At 40.4% G+C, this 6000-nt stretch overlaps 1 protein-coding gene and 1 pseudogene across 2 annotated transcripts in view; both read left to right on the top strand.

The window, feature by feature from the left end:
• Positions 1 to 98, top strand: part of LOC143857772 (methyl jasmonate esterase 1-like) — a 12501-nt gene extending 12403 nt beyond the window's left edge. For both annotated transcript variants that reach the window (XM_077368249.1, XM_077368248.1), the window contains one exon: positions 1 to 98. This exon is cut by the window's left edge and continues 284 nt beyond it. The gene's annotated coding sequence lies outside the window, so the exon portion shown is untranslated.
• A 2451-nt stretch (positions 99 to 2549) lies between these two features.
• Positions 2550 to 2915, top strand: LOC143857571 (methylesterase 8 pseudogene; annotated as a pseudogene).
• Positions 2916 to 6000: the final 3085 nt, after the last annotated feature.

Below are 6000 nucleotides of genomic sequence, written 5' to 3'. Positions count from 1 at the left end.
TATGCAACTCTTGGAGATTGCTATATTGCTATTATTATCGCTGTTGCATGTATGTTATTGACTTTAAGGCCATGCTGGCAATCTTGAATTTTTTTTCATATAGTTTATCAAGTGATGATGTGGGCGTGGGGGGCGAGCTGGGGTGGATTTAAGAGAGCTTGAATAAGAAGACGGTGAGAAGTGGATAAAAAAATAAGGGAAAATAAAGGGAAATGATATCAAAACTCCAATGTTTTGATAAGATGCGCGAAGTATCTTATCGTCTAGCATTTAAAGGGCTGTCAGAAGAATTTTACAGTTCTCAAAAAGCTTTTATAAGCCCTTTAAATACTAGACGACAAGATGTTGCGTGCAACTTATCAAAAGAATGGAGTGTTGAAATCATTTCCCAAAATATATCATAATTGAAGTGGAGTTTTTCTGCCCAGGCTATGCATGGGTGTTAAATGATAGGCCCCACACATCAAAAGATGAGTTGGAAAATGGAGGGCCCTATCTTATGCATGGGTTTGGCTAGAGATGGTAGCACCTACCCATCAAAACATGAGTGACCGCATCCCAACTAAACCTATGGGAGACCACATCCCCACTAACTTGTGGAAGATCTCATCCTCACTAAACCTGTGAGTGACCGGATCCACTCTGACCCGTGAGAGAATCCATCTCTACTAAACATGCAGAAGATCACATCCTCACTAAACATGTTAGAGATCTCGTCCCCACTAAACCTGCAAGAGGCCAAGTAACTGAACTGTGGCTCGTGCCGTAACACTATGTAGACTATGGCATATCTCATGTACACTGATGATGCAACCGGATCCAAGATTATCCCATAAGGGTCTAAACTATTTTATAAGAAGCATGGGCATACCCATGTCCCATGTAAAATCCAGACTTTCCTATGTGTCATGAATCACTGTTAGATTATATCATGAACCTTTGTGTAATCCAACACACGACTATTTAATCAAATGTGATCTTAATACATGCATAACCTCAAACAAAAATTACATACTAGATGAACATAACTGATACAGGAGACAAGCCTAATTACCTTGATGTTCTCCATTGCCTCTTTCATGGACACGATTTTTGATTTACTGTGCAATATCACCCTCCAATCACTAGTAGTTGTTTGGGTAGAAATCAAATCCTTCGAGGCGAAACTACGCCCTCAAAACAGCCCCGGAAACAATTACCGAGAGCTGGCCAGATTCACTGGGTCGGTCGACCGACATGACCTTCAGTCGACTGAACACCTTTCGGTCGACCGAGCAAAACATACTGGAGGTTTTTCTAGTATTGCCTCATCGGGTGTGGTCAACTTAACAAGCGATTCTGGATTTTTGTAGAAAGTGCAAATCCCTTTTTTTTAACGTGAGGTTTACCTGAAATCCACTTCTCTCTTCATGAAACTCACCCTAGAACTCTTGATTTCAATCCTAGTTAGATCCTTCCTTCAATTGGGTATTGTGACTCAAAGTTCGTTGGAATTCTTGGGATAAAACGATCCCCACGAATTCAAGCGTTCCCCAATTGATTTCCAAAATGATTATCTTAAATAAGATTATCAAGATTTTAGGGTTGCTTCTTTTCGGCCTAAAACTCTCATTCATACAGATGTTAAGTTTTTCGCGAATTATATTACAATTTTAGTATATAAATTTTTGTACGAAAATTTCAAATTCGTACAGAAGTTAAGTTTTTCGCGAATTTTTCAAAATTGGAAATTGCATGAAAATGTTTACTAAATGATCTTCTGTTTTGTGTGAAATGACAAAACGAGATTAATTCTGTACGAAATTTTAGATCAGAAGTTAAACAATGAGAAATTTGAGTAGATTTTTTTTAAAACTAGTAGATCTGATTCATAAGACTAGGATTCCGTGGGCGTGAGTGGTGCCTAACACCTTCCACTTACGTAACCTAACATAACCTAGTGCTTTGGTTAGATCTAAGCCTTTTACAGAGTTAATTAAGGGTCCTAGGCTTATTCCTACGTGGCGACTCTATAATCCTTATCAGATTTGTTTCCTATGAGTATTTTGATTTGATTTTCTAAAAAGTTTTCACAGAGCTTTGAGATTTCAAATCATTTCAAAAATAAGAGATAAAAGGACCAAATCGGTGGGACATTTAGAGTGCTACAATGACACAAGTATGCTGGGGACAATTTATTGTAATGAATTTGGGACTTTTCATTGTAAGCAAACATATATAGATTTTCAATTAATATACATTTGAGGGGCATGTTAAGATTTGTCAGATCAGATATGGTGACCATTGGATCATTATTTTTGGTTAGATTAGGCTACTAGCTACATTAGGTAGGTAGTTTATATTTGGTTTATCTTTGCCTAACCTTATCTTTATCTTTAATCATTATCTTGTATGTTTATCCATTAAATGATTATCTAAGCATCATTTACTTGTTAATGAAAGATCATCCATAAAGTAGTGGAAAATCTGGAATTTAACATAAAAAGAGGCCAAAACAAGTACACGCAAGACCATAAGAGAGATGGAGAAGAAGCACTTCGTCCCAGTACATGGTGCAGGTCATGGAGCATGGGAATGGTATAAGGGTAACCGGAATTTTGACGGCAGCAGGCCATCGAGTAACGACGGTCGACCTTGCGGCATCCGGCAATAACCCGAAAAGACTCTCTGATGTTTCAACATTTTCGGAATACTCACAGCGGTTGATAGAGATGATGGATGGTCTGAATTCACAAGATAATGTGATCCTTGTGAGCCACAGCTTTGGAGGTTTGAGTGTGCCTCTAGAAATGGATAGGTTCGCGGATAAGATATTGGTGGCTGTCTTCGTGGCCGCATTCATGCCGGATTGCACCAACCTCCCCTCCTTTGTCCTGGATAAGGTAACGTTGTCCTGTGTTTTCACGGAAATTTGAGAGCTTGATACACAATATACAACCACTGAAAATCCCTAGTAAAATAATGATTTTTTTTTCCTTCATGTTCAATGGCTTAGATCACTCTGCATGGAACAAAACTTAGCTCTGCAAAGTTGCGGAGAAGTTTCCTCCGCAACTATTCTTTGGCCAATCGGGTTTTGCCACGTGGCGGTTTTTTGGTAAAGAAAATAAAGCTTATTTTTCTAAGGACAATTGTTCCCCTTTCCATACTTATCCCAAAAACAACGTTTAGGCACACTTCTCTATGTGTGAACCAAGTGGGGCTATAACCGCTGTCGAAAGAATCTTGTCGTTGGGATGATCCCAACTCTCCATGCGATGATCTCAACCCTCCAAACAGTAGACTTTTATATGATGCGTTGTTATACTCGTGAATACAATACAAAGTATAATTTATTTTTTAAAAAATCACTTGAGTCCACTTGGTTCGAAGATCCAAGCTATTCATTTGCTTGGCCCCAACGTAAATAAGCCTCTCCTATAAAATCACCCCTAGGGGTGTAAACGAGCTGAGCCGAGCCGAGCCGAGCTTGGCCAGGCTCAAAAGCTCGGCTCGGCTCGGCTTGGGCTGAAACAGGGTCGGGCTCGGCTCGGCTCGGCCAGGCTTGCGAGCCTTACTGAGCTCGGGTTATATTATGTTCACACCCCTCATCTTCCCTGGACAGCCCTACTAGTGTAATTTGACTACTTTTTTTACACTATGGGGGGTGGTCCTAGTAACAAATGGGGTTCCAAAAATGAAGTGACATATTTTGCCCCCTCCTTTCACTCCCTGGACAACCCTTTTAATGTATAAATTAATATATAATATATATATTTAAATATATTAAATTCTTAACGAGCCTTAACGAGCCAAGCCAAGCCGAGCCTGGCCTAAATTAGGCTCGGCTCGTTAAGCTTAACGAGCATGGTGAGCCGGCTCGGCTCGGCTTGTTAAGGATTCGAGCCGAGCTTGAGCCGAGCTTTTTTCGAGCCGAGCTCGAGCGAGCCTCCGAGCCCGAGCCAAAATTGACACCCTTAATCACCTCTCTCCAATTAGATCTACGGATCAAAGAGTTAGGATATTCATAGGGAGATGATTTTTGGGGAGAGGCCTATTTACATTGGAGCTCATCAAATGAACGGTTTGGATCTTTGGACCAGGTGGGTTCAAGTGAGAGGGTTGGGATCATCCCAACGACAAGATTCTTTTGGGCAATGGTTATCGCCCCACTTGGTTCACACAGAGAGACGTGTGCACATTGTTTTTGGCATAAGTATGGAAAGGGGTATAATTGTCCTTAGAAAAATAAGCTTTATATTATTTACTAAAAAACGCCATGTGGCAAAATCCGATTGGCCGAAGAAAAGTTGTGGAGCTAAGTTTTGTTCCTCTGTTTTTCGAGCATTTTCGTCTCACCTTTGAATCTGAGCGGTTGAACGATTCTAACGGGCCCAACATATAATTGAAGATTCAAACCCACCGATCAAACAGGATTTCTTTCATGTTTTTGTATGGGTCGACATTTTCAAAGTTTGATTTAGAGGAAGATTCAAACCCACCGATCATACAGATGAGCTCTAGTTATGTGGACTAGAGAACTCCCCAAAGTGATTGGATTTGGAGCACACAAGAGTCTCATTACACTCTCTCTCTCCCTAAAAGCATTATTTGAGTTTTTATATGGTATAAGCCCGTGTAGTCCGGTATTTTTCAAAAGTACTATACGACCCACACCATATGATGATCGAAACCGTCAATTTGATGGACCAAAACATAAATAGGTTTTGCCCCAAAAATCACTTCCATAGGATGATCCCAACCTTCCAATCTATAGAGGTTTCCATAATATGGAATTCCACTACTATATATCGGAGGGCTAGGACCATCCTATGGAAGTGAACTTTTGAGCACAACCTATTTAAGTTGTGGCCCATCAGATTGTGGACCCCGATCCAAGGACGGTGAGGGAACGGGTCCCTAACACCCTCTGGATCATCCACGTGTGAAGGAGAGCTCTACCAAGGAACTCTCAAAACGGATGCCACCCTCATAGCATAGCACGAGTGGCGATGTAAACAGAAAGAGATATGTCTTGATCCGGAACCAAGGCTCGAAACCGAGACATACCTAAAATAAACTCAGAGTCATCATCCATGGATATGCCATGGAAACCTAAAATCAAATCCTCTGTGCAATGGATAACCAGAAATATATATGGGTTCGTGCCTGGTTACGAATGAGGAAGGTCTAAAGAGCACCCCCAATTCGTCCGAGTGCAAGCACTTGGTCTCTTATGACATTTTTATTAACTCCAAAGAAGTTTGGGTAAAAATCATGTGAAATGGGAATAATCCTTAGGAGTCGTCTACCTAAGCATGCATTTCCTGAGAATACAAATAATAAACACACATAAAATAAAATGAAAGATGTGTCACCTGGGCATAGCTAGATTATGAGTGACATACCTAATGGGTGTCTAAGTTCTGATGTGCAAACACATGCAAGCTACAGCTAAAGGTATAGGATCAGTACAAGAAAATAAGAAAATACATCAAAACATACAATGACTACACAACAAATCTTAAGACTCTAAATGATTAGCCCGAGTCTTCGGATGGTCTGGTATTCATCCAAAGAAGCCTACGTATCCCCGCCTCCGCAAGAATCAGAGCTACGTAGTTCTTCGCGCCTATTCTAAGCTAGGATGCCTAAGACACCTAGACCTCTATCCTAGACTCGATCTAAAAGACCGGACTAGTTATTAAATTTTCTTGTACGATTATTTAAATTCCAGTGAATGGTGGATTTTAGGACACCCTATATGCCCTAACTGTAGGATATCTGGGATATAACGAGCTTACTGATTGTTATCCTTTAGAGATGATTACAGATTGTTATCCTTTAGAGATGACTATCAAGATATCCATTGCCCTTTCACCTTGAGCAGTCTGCAGAAACCAACACATAAAAAACAAACTATCTGTACCCAAGCACTCCCCAAAATAGAGCAAAAACTCCATAGAGCTAAACCAGGAGGTTGTTTCTTATTGCTTGCTTTGGCTAGTTTCCGGTAACAAG

Source organism: Tasmannia lanceolata, unplaced genomic scaffold (genome assembly GCF_043159265.1).
Source record: "Tasmannia lanceolata isolate RefF3 unplaced genomic scaffold, GAP_Taslan_0.1 ptg000025l, whole genome shotgun sequence".
Classification (NCBI taxonomy): domain Eukaryota; kingdom Viridiplantae; phylum Streptophyta; class Magnoliopsida; order Canellales; family Winteraceae; genus Tasmannia; species Tasmannia lanceolata.
This window is presented reverse-complemented; position numbering and strand designations above follow the sequence as displayed.